General features: G+C 32.4%; 6 non-coding genes across 6 annotated transcripts; all 6 read left to right on the forward strand.

Annotated features, from left to right (window-relative positions):
- Window positions 1-978: 978 nt before the first annotated feature.
- TRNAW-CCA (transfer RNA tryptophan (anticodon CCA)) lies at window positions 979-1,050 on the forward strand. Its single transcript has one exon. It is a non-coding gene; the product is annotated as a tRNA-Trp (tRNA).
- A 1,417-nt stretch (window positions 1,051-2,467) lies between these two features.
- Window positions 2,468-2,539, forward strand: TRNAW-CCA (transfer RNA tryptophan (anticodon CCA)). Its single transcript has one exon. It is a non-coding gene; the product is annotated as a tRNA-Trp (tRNA).
- A 2,282-nt stretch (window positions 2,540-4,821) lies between these two features.
- Window positions 4,822-4,893, forward strand: TRNAW-CCA (transfer RNA tryptophan (anticodon CCA)). The gene has a single exon. It is a non-coding gene; the product is annotated as a tRNA-Trp (tRNA).
- Window positions 4,894-8,830: 3,937 nt separating this feature from the next.
- TRNAW-CCA (transfer RNA tryptophan (anticodon CCA)) lies at window positions 8,831-8,902 on the forward strand. Its single transcript has one exon. It is a non-coding gene; the product is annotated as a tRNA-Trp (tRNA).
- A 3,071-nt stretch (window positions 8,903-11,973) lies between these two features.
- Window positions 11,974-12,045, forward strand: TRNAR-CCU (transfer RNA arginine (anticodon CCU)). The gene has a single exon. It is a non-coding gene; the product is annotated as a tRNA-Arg (tRNA).
- Window positions 12,046-14,518: 2,473 nt separating this feature from the next.
- TRNAW-CCA (transfer RNA tryptophan (anticodon CCA)) lies at window positions 14,519-14,590 on the forward strand. Its single transcript has one exon. It is a non-coding gene; the product is annotated as a tRNA-Trp (tRNA).
- Window positions 14,591-15,182: the final 592 nt, after the last annotated feature.

The following is a 15,182-nucleotide window of genomic DNA, read 5'->3' on the forward strand; positions in this document are numbered from 1 at the left end:
TTATAGCTTGATCGATGTTTGGATTAAGATTGAAAACAGAAACTGGGTAATCCAACTGAACACAATGTTGTTGACACAGGTCAGAACAGTTTTTAAAAAAGTGTTTTTTTAATTCTATAGATTAAAATCTTATCAACAATACTTTGATGAGAAATATTATTGGGAATTGAGTTAAAAACATTAATAAATGTAATAAATGCCAGGAACACCTATCGCTTTGTTCATACCATTGTCATCTTTGAATTTGTAAGAAAACCAGGCTTATTACTAGAATCTAAACTTTAAACTGGAAATCCCTGAATCGGAACATGAAGATCCTAATTCATACTTGTTATTACTTTTCTAAACTGTGATTTAAAGTAGCAAATTTCAAGATGGTGTCTGTATATTTCCTCATGCACTTTACAAGTGAATTATGGGAGCAAGCAAGTTTTACAGCTGTCCTCATACACTGACGGTAGTGCGCCTTACTCCTGGTCAGAATGAGGCATGTTTAAATTATGTCACGTTCAAGTATCTCTTTCATCTTTTTAAAAGTTGATCGATGTTTGGGTTAAGATTGAAAACAGAAACTGCGTATTCTAACTGACAATAGATTATCATGATCTTGTTGCCACCTGTCAGGAAAGTGTTTGAAAAATTGCTTTTTTAATTCTACCGAATAAAATCTTTTCAACAATCCTTTGATGAGATATATCATTGGGAACTGAGTTCAAAACAGAAAATTTGGGGCAAGTCAGAAACACCTATTAATTTGTTCATACCATTGTCATCTTTGAATTTGTAAGAAAAAAGGGTTTATTACTATATTCTAAACTTTTAATTGGAAATCCCTGAATCTGAAAGTGAAGACCTTAATTCATCCTTGTTTATATCTTTTCCAAACTGTGATTATAAGTAGCAAATTTCAAGATGGTGTCCATATATTTTATCATGCACTTTTCATGTGAAGTATGGGAGCAACAACACTTTCCAACTGACCTCGTGGCGTAACGGTAGCGCGTCTGACTCCAGATCAGAAGGTTGCGTGTTAAAATCACGTCGGGGTCAATCAGCTCTTTATGTCTTTTCATATCTTGATTGATGTTTGGGTTATTATTGAAAACAGTAACTGCGTAGTCCAACTTTACAAAAGTTAACTCGACTTTGTTGCTACCAGGCTGCAGTGTTTAAGAAACTGCATTTTTTAGTTCTACAGATTATAATCGTTTCAAGAGGACTTTGATAAGAATTGTTATTGGGAATTGAGTGCCAAACATTAATAAATGTAATTAATGCCATAAGCACCTATTAATTTATTTTTACCATTGCCATCTTTGAATTTGTAAGAAAAGAGGGTTTATTACCAGATTCTTAATTTTTGACTGGAAATCACTGAATCTGATTGTGAAGATCTTAATTCAACTGTAGTGCTTCTGAATCCATATCAGAAAGTTGTGTATTCAAATCACGTCATGGTCAAGCAGCTCTTTCATATTTTTATAGCTTGATCAATGTTTGGGTTAAGATTGAAAACAGAAACTGGGTAATGCAACTGAAAATAGATTAACACAACGTTGTTGACACAGGTCAGAACAGTTTTTAAAAAAGTGTTTTTTTAATTCTATAGATTAAAATCTTATCAACAATACTTTGATGAGAAATATTATTGGGAATTGAGTTAAAAACATTAATAAATGTAATAAATGCCAGGAACACCTATCGCTTTGTTCATACCATTGTCATCTTTGAATTTGTAAGAAAATCAGGCTTATTACTAGAATCTAAACTTTAAACTGGAAATCCCTGAATCGGAACGTGAAGATCCTAATTCATCCTTGTTATTACTTTTCTAAATTGTGATTTAAAGTAGCAAATTTCAAGATGGTGTCTGTATATTTCCTCATGCACTTTACAAGTGAATTATGGGAGCAAGCAAGTTTTACAGCTGTCCTCATACACTGACTGTAGTGCGCCTTACTCCTGGTCAGAATGATGCATGTTTAAATTATGTCACGTTCAAGTATCTCTTTCATCTTTTTAAAAGTTGATCGATGTTTGGGTTAAGATTGAAAACAGAAACTGCGTATTATAACTGACAATAGATTATCATGATCTTGTTGCCACCTGTTAGGAAAGTGTTTGAAAAATTGCTTTTTTAATTCTACCGAATAAAATCTTTTCAACAATCCTTTGATGAGATATATCATTCGGAACTGAGTTCAAAACAGAAAATTTGGGGCAAGTCAGAAACACCTATTAATTTGTTCATACCATTGTCATCTTTGAATTTGTAAGAAAAAAGGGTTTATTACTATATTCTAAATTTTTAATTGGAAATCCCTGAATCTGAAAGTGAAGACCTTAATTCATCCTTGTTTATATCTTTTCCAAACTGTGATTATAAGTAGCAAATTTCAAGATGGTGTCCATATATTTTATCATGCACTTTTCATGTGAAGTATGGGAGCAACAACACTTTTCAACTGACCTCGTGGCGCAACGGTAACGCGTCTGTCTCCAGATCAGAAGGTTGTGTGTTCAAATCACGTCGGGGTCAATCAGCTCTTTATGTCTTTTCATATCTTGATTGATGTTTGGGTTATTATTGAAAACAGTAACTGCGTAGTCCAACTGACAAAAGTTAACTCGACTTTGTTGCTACCAGGCTGCAGTGTTTGAGAAACTGCATTTTTTAGTTCTACAAATTATAATCGTTTCAAGAGGACTTTGATAAGAATTGTTATTGGGAATTGAGTTCCAAACATTAATAAATGTAATTAATGCCATAAGCACCTATTAATTTATTTTTACCATTGCCATCTTTGAATTTGTAAGAAAAGAGGGTTTATTACCAGATTCTTAATTTTTGACTGGAAATCACTGAATCTGATTGTGAAGATCTTAATTCAACTGTAGTGCTTCTGAATCCATATCAGAAAGTTGTGTATTCAAATCATGTCAGGGTCAAGCAGCTCTTTCATATTTTTATAGCTTGATCGATGTTTGAGTTAAGATTGAAAACAGAAACTGGGTAATGCAACTGAAAATATATTAACACAACGTTGTTGACACAGATCAGAACAGTTTTTAAAAAAGTGTTTTTTTAATTCTATAGATTAAAATCTTATCAACAATACTTTGATGAGAAATATTATTGGGAATTGCGTTAAAAACATTAATAAATGTAATAAATGCCAGGAACACCTATCGCTTTGTTCATACCATTGTCATCTTTGAATTTGTAAGAAAATCAGGCTTATTACTAGAATCTAAACTTTAAACTGGAAATCCCTGAATCGGATCGTGAAGATCCTAATTCATCCTTGTTATTACTTTTCTAAACTGTGATTTAAAGTAGCAAATTTCAAGATGCTGTCTGTATATTTCCTCATGCACTTTACAAGTGAAATCACGTCGGGGTCAATCAGCTCTTTATGTCTTTTCATATCTTGATTGATGTTTGGGTTATTATTGAAAACAGTAACTGCGTAGTCCAACTGACAAAAGTTAACTCGACTTTGTTGCTACCAGGCTGCAGTGTTTAAGAAACTGCATTTTTTAGTTCTACAGATTATAATCGTTTCAAGAGGACTTTGATAAGAATTGTTATTGGGAATTGAGTTCCAAACATTAATAAATGTAATTAATGCCATAAGCACCTATTAATTTATTTTTACCATCGCCATCTTTGAATTTGTAAGAAAAAAGGGTTTATTACCAGATTCTTAATTTTTGACTGGAAATCACTGAATCTGATTGTGAAGATCTTAATTCAACTGTAGTGCTTCTGAATCCATATCAGAAAGTTGTGTATTCAAATCACGTCATGGTCAAGCAGCTCTTTCATATTTTTATAGCTTGATCGATGTTTGGGTTAAGATTGAAAACAGAAACTGGGTAATGCAACTGAAAATAGATTAACACAACGTTGTTGACACAGGTCAGAACAGTTTTTAAAAAAGTGTTTTTTTAATTCTATAGATTAAAATCTTATCAACAATACTTTGATGAGAAATATTATTGGGAGTTGAGTTAAAAACATTAATAAATGTAATAAATGCCAGGAACACCTATCGCTTTGTTCATACCATTGTCATCTTTGAATTTGTAAGAAAATCAGGCTTATTACTAGAATCTAAACTTTAAACTGGAAATCCCTGAATCGGAACGTGAAGATCCTAATTCATCCTTGTTATTACTTTTCTAAACTGTGATTTAAAGTAGCAAATTTCAAGATGGTGTCTGTATATTTCCTCATGCACTTTACAAGTGAATTATGGGAGCAAGCAAGTTTTACAGCTGTCCTCATACACTGACGGTAGTGCGCCTTACTCCTGGTCAGAATGATGCATGTTTAAATTATGTCACGTACAAGTATCTCTTTCATCTTTTTAAAAGTTGATCGATGTTTGGGTTAAGATTGAAAACAGAAACTGCGTATTCTAACTGACAATAGATTATCATGATCTTGTTGCCACCTGTCAGGAAAGTGTTTGAAAAATTGCTTTTTTAATTCTACCGAATAAAGTCTTTTCAGCAATCCTTTGATGAGATATATCATTGGGAACTGAGTTCAAAACAGAAAATTTGGGGCAAGTCAGAAACACCTATTAATTTGTTCATACCATTGTCATCTTTGAATTTGTAAGAAAAAAGGGTTTATTACTATATTCTAAATTTTTAATTGGAAATCCCTGAATCTGAAAGTGAAGACCTTAATTCATCCTTGTTTATATCTTTTCCAAACTGTGATTATAAGTAGCAAATTTCAAGATGGTGTCCATATATTTTATCATGCACTTTTCATGTGAAGTATGGGAGCAACAACACTTTTCAACTGACCTCGTGGCGTAACGGTAGCGCGTCTGGCTCCAGATCAGAAGGTTGCGTGTTAAAATCACGTCGGGGTCAATCAGCTCTTTATGTCTTTTCATATCTTGATTGATGTTTGGGTTATTATTGAAAACAGTAACTGCGTAGTCCAACTTTACAAAAGTTAACTCGACTTTGTTGCTACCAGGCTGCAGTGTTTAAAAAACTGCATTTTTTTAGTTCTACAGATTATAATCGTTTCAAGAGGACTTTGATAAGAATTGTTATTGGGAATTGAGTTCCAAACATTAATAAATGTAATTAATGCCCTAAGCACCTATTAATTTATTTTTACCATTGCCATCTTTGAATTTGTAAGAAAAGAGGGTTTATTACCAGATTCTTAATTTTTGACTGGAAATCACTGAATCTGATTGTGAAGATCTTAAATCAACTGTAGTGCTTCTGAATCCATATCAGAAAGTTGTGTATTCAAATCACGTCATGGTCAAGCAGCTCTTTCATATTTTTATAGCTTGATCGATGTTTGGGTTAAGATTGAAAACAGAAACTGGGTAATGCAACTGAAAATAGATTAACACAACGTTGTTGACACAGGTCAGAACAGTTTTTAAAAAAGTGTTTTTTTAATTCTATAGATTAAAATCTTATCAACAATACTTTGATGAGAAATATTATTGGGAATTGAGTTAAAAACATTAATAAATGTAATAAATGCCAGGAACACCTATCGCTTTGTTCATACCATTGTCATCTTTGAATTTGTAAGAAAATCAGGCTTATTACTAGAATCTAAACTTTAAACTGGAAATCCCTGAATAGGAACGTGAAGATACTAATTCATCCTTGTTATTACTTTTCTAAATTGTGATTTAAATTAGCAAATTTCAAGATGGTGTCTGTATATTTCCTCATGCACTTTACAAGTGAAATCACGTCGGGGTCAATCAGCTCTTTATGTCTTTTCATATCTTGATTGATGTTTGGGTTATTACTGAAAACAGTAACTGCGTAGTCCAACTGATAAAAGTTAACTCGACTTTGTTGCTACCAGGCTGCAGTGTTTAAGAAACTGCATTTTTTAGTTCTACAGATTATAATCGTTTCAAGAGGACTTTGATAAGAATTGTTATTGGGAATTGAGTTCCAAACATTAATAAATGTAATTAATGCCATAAGCACCTATTAATTTATTTTTACCATTGCCATCTTTGAATTTGTAAGAAAAGAGGGTTTATTACCAGATTCTTAATTTTTGACTGGAAATCACTGAATCTGATTGTGAAGATCTTAATTCAACTGTAGTGCTTCTGAATCCATATCAGAAAGTTGTGTATTCAAATCACGTCATGGTCAAGCAGCTCTTTCATATTTTTATAGCTTGATCGATGTTTGGGTTAAGATTGAAAACAGAAACTGGGTAATCCAACTGAAAATAGATTAACACAACGTTGTTGACACAGGTCAGAACAGTTTTTAAAAAAGTGTTTTTTTAATTCTATAGATTAAAATCTTATCAACAATACTTTGATGAGAAATATTATTGGGAATTGAGTTAAAAACATTAATAAATGTAATAAATGCCAGGAACACCTATCGCTTTGTTCATACCATTGTCATCATTGCGAGCAGGGCCCTCACTCCTCTTGGTATTTGTCATAATCTACTGTATGTGATTATTGTTATGCTGTAATGTCTATTGTCTGTACAAATCCACTCTGAAATCTAAAGTGCTGCGGAATATGTCGGCGCTATAAAAATAAAATTTATTATTATTATTATTATTATTATTATCTTTGAATTTGTAAGAAAATCAGGCTTATTACTAGAATCTAAACTTTAAACTGGAAATCCCTGAATCGGAACGTGAAGATCCTAATTCATCCTTGTTATTACTTTTCTAAACTGTGATTTAAAGTAGCAAATTTCAAGATGGTGTCTGTATATTTCCTCATGCACTTTACAAGTGAATTATGGGAGCAAGCAAGTTTTACAGCTGTCCTCATACACTGACGTTAGTGCGCCTTACTCCTGGTCAGAATGATGCATGTTTAAATTATGTCACGTTCAAGTATCTCTTTCATCTTTTTAAAAGTTGATCGATGTTTGGGTTAAGATTGAAAACAGAAACTGCGTATTCTAACTGACAATAGATTATCATGATCTTGTTGCCACCTGTCAGTAAAGTGTTTGAAAAATTGCTTTTTTAATTCTACCGAATAAAATCTTTTCAACAATCCTTTGATGAGATATATCATTGGGAACTGAGTTCAAAACAGAAAATTTGGGGAAAGTCAGAAGCACCTATTAATTTGTTCATACCATTGTCATCTTTGAATTTGTAAGAAAAAAGGGTTTATTACTATATTCTAAATTTTTAATTGGAAATCCCTGAATCTGAAAGTGAAGACCTTAATTCATCCTTGTTTATATCTTTTCCAAACTGTGATTATAAGTAGCAAATTTCAAGATGGTGTCCATATATTTTATCATGCACTTTTCATGTGAAATATAGGAGCAACAACACTTTTCAACTGACCTCGTGGTGTAACGGTAGCGCGTCTGACTCTAGATCACGAGGTTGTGTGTTCAAATCACGTCGGGGTCAATCAGCTCTTTATGTCTTTTCATATCTTGATTGATGTTTGGGTTATTACTGAAAACAGTAACTGCGTAGTCCAACTGACAAAAGTTAACTCGACTTTGTAGCTACCAGGCTGCAGTGTTTAAGAAACTGCATTTTTTCAGTTCTACAGATTATAATCGTTTCAAGAGGACTTTGATAAGAATTGTTATTGGGAATTGAGTTCCAAACATTAATAAATGTAATTAATGCCATAAGCACCTATTAATTTATTTTTACCATTGCCATCTTTGAATTTGTAAGAAAAGAGGGTTTATTACCAGATTCTTAATTTTTGACTGGAAATCACTGAATCTGATTGTGAAGATCTTAATTCAACTGTAGTGCTTCTGAATCCATATCAGAAAGTTGTGTATTCAAATCATGGCATGGTCAAGCAGCTCTTTCATATTTTTATAGCTTGATCGATGTTTGGGTTAAGATTGAAAACAGAAACTGGGTAATCCAACTGAACACAATGTTTTTGACACAGGTCAGAACAGTTTTTAAAAAAGTGTTTTTTTAATTCTATAGATTAAAATCTTATCAACAATACTTTGATGAGAAATATTATTGGGAATTGAGTTAAAAACATTAATAAATGTAATAAATGCCAGGAACACCTATCGCTTTGTTCATACCATTGTCATCTTTGAATTTGTAAGAAAATCAGGCTTATTACTAGAATCTAAACTTTAAACTGGAAATCCCTGAATCGGAACGTGAAGATCCTAATTCATCCTTGTTATTACTTTTCTAAACTGTGATTTAAAGTAGCAAATTTCAAGATGGTGTCTGTATATTTCCTCATGCACTTTACAAGTGAATTATGGGAGCAAGCAAGTTTTACAGCTGTCCTCATACACTGACGGTAGTGCGCCTTACTCCTGGTCAGAATGATGCATGTTTAAATTATGTCACGTACAAGTATCTCTTTCATCTTTTTAAAAGTTGATCGATGTTTGGGTTAAGATTGAAAACAGAAACTGCGTATTCTAACTGACAATAGATTATCATGATCTTGTTGCCACCTGTCAGGAAAGTGTTTGAAAAATTGCTTTTTTAATTCTACCGAATAAAATCTTTTCAACAATCCTTTGATGAGATATATCATTGGGAACTGAGTTCAAAACAGAAAATTTGGGGCAAGTCAGAAACACCTATTAATTTGTTCATACCATTGTCATCTTTGAATTTGTAAGAAAAAAGCGTTTATTACTATATTCTAAATTTTTAATTGGAAATCCCTGAATCTGAAAGTGAAGACCTTAATTCATCTTTGTTTATATCTTTTCCAAACTGTGATTATAAGTAGCAAATTTCAAGATTGTGTCCATATATTTTATCATGCACTTTTCATGTGAAGTATGGGAGCAACAACACTTTTCAACTGACCTTGTGGCGCAATGGTAGCGCGTCTGACTCCAGATCAGAAGGTTGCGTGTTCAAATCACATCGGGGTCAATCAGATCTTTATGTCTTTTCATATCTTGATTGATGTTTGGGTTATTATTGAAAACAGTAACTGCGTAGTCCAACTGACAAAAGTTAACTCGACTTTGTTGCTACCAGGCTGCAGTGTTTAAGAAACTGCATTTTTTAGTTCTACAGATTATAATCGTTTCAAGAGGACTTTGATAAGAATTGTTATTGGGAATTGAGTTCCAAACATTAATAAATGTAATTAATGCCATAAGCACCTATTAATTTATTTTTACCATTGCCATCTTTGAATTTGTAAGAAAAGAGGGTTTATTACCAGATTCTTAATTTTTGACTGGAAATCACTGAATCTGATTGTGAAGATCTTAATTCAACTGTAGTGCTTCTGAATCCATATCAGAAAGTTGTGTATTCAAATCACGTCATGGTCAAGCAGCTCTTTCATATTTTTATAGCTTGATCGATGTTTGGGTTAAGATTGAAAACAGAAACTGGGTAATCCAACTGAAAATAGATTAACACAACGTTGTTGACACAGGTCAGAACAGTTTTTAAAAAAGTGTTTTTTTAATTCTATAGATTAAAATCTTATCAACAATACTTTGATGAGAAATATTATTGGGAATTGAGTTAAAAACATTAATAAATGTAATAAATGCCAGGAACACCTATCGCTTTGTTCATACCATTGTCATCATTGCGAGCAGGGCCCTCACTCCTCTTGGTATTTGTCATAATCTACTGTATGTGATTATTGTTATGCTGTAATGTCTATTGTCTGTACAAATCCACTCTGAAATGTAAAGTGCTGCGGAATATGTCGGCGCTATAAAAATAAAATTTATTATTATTATTATTATTATTATTATTATCTTTGAATTTGTAAGAAAATCAGGCTTATTACTAGAATCTAAACTTTAAACTGGAAATCCCTGAATCGGAACGTGAAGATCCTAATTCATCCTTGTTATTACTTTTCTAAACTGTGATTTAAAGTAGCAAATTTCAAGATGGTGTCTGTATATTTCCTCATGCACTTTACAAGTGAATTATGGGAGCAAGCAAGTTTTACAGCTGTCCTCATACACTGACGGTAGTGCGCCTTACTCCTGGTCAGAATGATGCATGTTTAAATTATGTCACGTTCAAGTATCTCTTTCATCTTTTTAAAAGTTGATCGATGTTTGGGTTAAGATTGAAAACAGAAACTGCGTATTCTAACTGACAATAGATTATCATGATCTTGTTGCCACCTGTCAGTAAAGTGTTTGAAAAATTGCTTTTTTAATTCTACCGAATAAAATCTTTTCAACAATCCTTTGATGAGATATATCATTGGGAACTGAGTTCAAAACAGAAAATTTGGGGCAAGTCAGAAACACCTATTAATTTGTTCATACCATTGTCATCTTTGAATTTGTAAGAAAAAAGGGTTTATTACTATATTCTAAATTTTTAATTGGAAATCCCTGAATCTGAAAGTGAAGACCTTAATTCATCCTTGTTTATATCTTTTCCAAACTGTGATTATAAGTAGCAAATTTCAAGATGGTGTCCATATATTTTATCATGCACTTTTCATGTGAAATATAGGAGCAACAACACTTTTCAACTGACCTCGTGGCGTAATGGTAGCGCGTCTGACTCTAGATCACGAGGTTGTGTGTTCAAATCACGTCGGGGTCAATCAGCTCTTTATGTCTTTTCATATCTTGATTGATGTTTGGGTTATTACTGAAAACAGTAACTGCGTAGTCCAACTGACAAAAGTTAACTCGACTTTGTAGCTACCAGGCTGCAGTGTTTAAGAAACTGCATTTTTTCAGTTCTACAGATTATAATCGTTTCAAGAGGACTTTGATAAGAATTGTTATTGGGAATTGAGTTCCAAACATTAATAAATGTAATTAATGCCATAAGCACCTATTAATTTATTTTTACCATTGCCATCTTTGAATTTGTAAGAAAAGAGGGTTTATTACCAGATTCTTAATTTTTGACTGGAAATCACTGAATCTGATTGTGAAGATCTTAATTCAACTGTAGTGCTTCTGAATCCATATCAGAAAGTTGTGTATTCAAATCATGGCATGGTCAAGCAGCTCTTTCATATTTTTATAGCTTGATCGTTGTTTGGGTTAAGATTGAAAACAGAAACTGGGTAATCCAACTGAGCACAATGTTTTTGACACAGGTCAGAACAGTTTTTAAAAAAGTGTTTTTTTAATTCTATAGATTAAAATCTTATCAACAATACTTTGATGAGAAATATTATTGGGAATTGAGTTAAAAACATTAATAAATGTAATAAATGCCAGGAACACCTATCGCTTTGTTCATACCATTGTCATCTTTGAATTTGTAAGAAAATCAGGCTTATTACTAGAATCTAAACTTTAAACTGGAAATCCCTGAATCGGAACGTGAAGATCCTAATTCATCCTTGTTATTACTTTTCTAAACTGTGATTTAAAGTAGCAAATTTCAAGATGGTGTCTGTATATTTCCTCATGCACTTTACAAGTGAATTATGGGAGCAAGCAAGTTTTACAGCTGTCCTCATACACTGACGGTAGTGCGCCTTACTCCTGGTCAGAATGATGCATGTTTAAATTATGTCACGTTCAATATCTCTTTCATCTTTTTAAAAGTTGATCGATGTTTGGGTTAAGATTGAAAACAGAAACTGCGTATTCTAACTGACAATAGATTATCATGATCTTGTTGCCACCTGTCAGGAAAGTGTTTGAAAAATTGCTTTTTTAATTCTACCGAATAAAATCTTTTCAACAATCCTTTGATGAGATATATCATTGGGAACTGAGTTCAAAACAGAAAATTTGGGGCAAGTCAGAAACACCTATTAATTTGTTCATACCATTGTCATCTTTGAATTTGTAAGAAAAAAGGGTTTATTACTATATTCTAAATTTTTAATTGGAAATCCCTGAATCTGAAAGTGAAGACCTTAATTCATCTTTGTTTATATCTTTTCCAAACTGTGATTATAAGTAGCAAATTTCAAGATTGTGTCCATATATTTTATCATGCACTTTTCATGTGAAGTATGGGAGCAACAACACTTTTCAACTGACCTTGTGGCGCAATGGTAGCGCGTCTGACTCCTGATCAGAAGGTTGCGTGTTCAAATCACATCGGGGTCAATCAGATCTTTATGTCTTTTCATATCTTGATTGATGTTTGGGTTATTATTGAAAACAGTAACTGCGTAGTCCAACTGACAAAAGTTAACTCGACTTTGTTGCTACCAGGCTGCAGTGTTTAAGAAACTGCATTTTTTAGTTCTACAGATTATAATCGTTTCAAGAGGACTTTGATAAGAATTGTTATTGGGAATTGAGTTCCCAACATTAATAAATGTAATTAATGCCATAAGCACCTATTAATTTATTTTTACCATTGCCATCTTTGAATTTGTAAGAAAAGAGGGTTTATTACCAGATTCTTAATTTTTGACTGGAAATCACTGAATCTGATTGTGAAGATCTTAATTCAACTGTAGTGCTTCTGAATCCATATCAGAAAGTTGTGTATTCAAATCACGTCATGGTCAAGCAGCTCTTTCATATTTTTATAGCTTGATCGATGTTTGGGTTAAGATTGAAAACAGAAACTGGGTAATCCAACTGAAAAAAGATTAACACAACGTTGTTGACACAGGTCAGAACAGTTTTTAAAAAAGTGTTTTTTTAATTCTATAGATTAAAATCTTATCAACAATACTTTGATGAGAAATATTATTGGGAATTGAGTTAAAAACATTAATAAATGTAATAAATGCCAGGAACACCTATCGCTTTGTTCATACCATTGTCATCTTTGAATTTGTAAGAAAATCAGGCTTATTACTAGAATCTAAACTTTAAACTGGAAATCCCTGAATCGGAACGTGAAGATCCTAATTCATCCTTGTTATTACTTTTCTAAACTGTGATTTAAAGTAGCAAATTTCAAGATGGTGTCTGTATATTTCCTCATGCACTTTACAAGTGAATTATGGGAGCAAGCAAGTTTTACTGCTGTCCTCATACAATGACGGTAGTGCGCCTTACTCCTGGTCAGAATGATGCATGTTTAAATTATGTCACGTTCAAGTATCTCTTTAATCTTTTTAAAAGTTGATCGATGTTTGGGTTAAGATTGAAAACAGAAACTGCGTATTCTAACTGACAATAGATTATCATGATCTTGTTGCCACCTGTCAGGAAAGTGTTTGAAAAATTGCTTTTTTAATTCTACCAAATAAAATCTTTTCAACAATCCTTTGATGAGATATATCATTGGGAACTGAGTTCAAAACAGAAAATTTGGGGCAAGTCAGAAACACCTATTAATTTGTTCATACCATTGTCATCTTTGAATTTGTAAGAAAAAAGGGTTTATTACTATATTCTAAATTTTTAATTGGAAATCCCTGAATCTGAAAGTGAAGACCTTAATTCTTCCTTGTTTATATCTTTTCCAAACTGTGATTATAAGTAGCAAATTTCAAGATTGTGTCCATATATTTTATCATGCACTTTTCATGTGAAGTATGGGAGCAACAACACTTCTCAACTGACCTCGTGGTGGAACATTACCGCGTCTGACTCCAGATCAGAAGGTTGTGTGTTCAAATCACGTCGGGGTCAATCAGCTCTTTATGTCTTTTCATATCTTGATTGATGTTTGGGTTATTATTGAAAACAGTAACTGCGTAGTCCAACTTGACAAAAGTTAACTCGACTTTGTTGCTACCAGTCTGCAGTGTTTAAGAAACTGCATTTTTTAGTTCTACAGATTATAATCGTTTCAAGAGGACTTTGATAAGAATTGTTATTGGGAATGGAGTTCCAAACATTAATAAATGTAATTAATGCAATAAGCACCTATTAATTTATTTTTACCATTGCCATCTTTGAATTTCTAAGAAAGGAGGGTTTATTACCCGATTCTTAATTTTTGACTGGAAATCACTGAATCTGATTGTGAAGATCTTAATTCAACTGTAGTGCTTCTGAATTCATATCAGAAAGTTGTGTATTCAAATCACGTCATGGTCAAGCAGCTCTTTCATATTTTTATAGCTTGATCGATGTTTGGGTTAAGATTGAAAACAGAAACTGGGTAATCCAACTGAAAAAAGATTAACACAACGTTGTTGACACAGGTCAGAACAGTTTTTAAAAAAGTGTTTTTTTAATTCTATACATTAAAATCTTATCAACAATACTTTGATGAGAAATATTATTGGGAATTGAGTTAAAAACATTAATAAATGTAATAAATGCCAGGAACACCTATCGCTTTGTTCATACCATTGTCATCTTTGAATTTGTAAGAAAATCAGGCTTATTACTAGAATCTAAACTTTAAACTGGAAATCCCTGAATCGGAACGTAAAGATCCTAATTCATCCTTGTTATTACTTTTCTAAACTGTGATTTAAAAAAGGATTTATTACTATATTCTAAATTTTTAATTGGAAATCCCTGAATCTGAAAGTCAAGACCTTAATTCCTCCTTGTTTATATCTTTTCCAAACTGTGATTATAAGTAGCAAATTTTAAGATGGTGTCCATATATTTTATCATGCACTTTTCATGTGAAGTATGGGAGCAACAACACTTTTCAACTGACCTCGTGGTGCAATGGTAGCGCGTCTGACTCCAGATCAAAAGGTTGTGTGTTCAAATCACGTCGGGGTCAATCAGCTCTTTATGTCTTTTCATATCTTGATTGATGTTTGGGTTATTATTGAAAACATTAACTGCGTAGTCCAACTGACAAAAGTTAATTCGACTTTGTTGCTACCAAGCTCCAGTGTTTAAGAAACTGCATTTTTTAGTTCTACAGATTATAATCGTTTCAAGAGGACTTTGATAAGAATTGTTATTGGGAATTGAGTTCCAAACATTAATAAATGTAATTAATGCCATAAGCAGCTATTAATTTATTTTTTACCATTGCCATCTTTGAATTTGTAAGAAAAGAGGGTTTATTACCAGATTCTTAATTTTTGACTGCAAATCACTGAATCTGATTGTGAAGATCTTAATTCAACTGTAGTGCTTCTGAATCCATATCAGAAAGTTGTGTATTCAAATCACGTCATGGTCAAGCAGCTCTTTCATATTTTTATAGCTTGGTCGATGTTTGGGTTAAGATTGAAAACAGAAACTGGGTAATCCAACTGAAAATAGATTAACACAACGTTGTTGACACATTTCAGAACAGTTTTTAAAAAAGTGTTTTTTAATTCTATAGATTAAAATCTTATCAACAATACTTTGATGAGAAA

This window comes from Dendrobates tinctorius, unplaced genomic scaffold, assembly GCF_039654945.1.
Source record: "Dendrobates tinctorius isolate UK_male_01 unplaced genomic scaffold, ASM3965494v1 ptg000178l, whole genome shotgun sequence".
Lineage (NCBI taxonomy): Eukaryota > Metazoa > Chordata > Amphibia > Anura > Dendrobatidae > Dendrobates > Dendrobates tinctorius.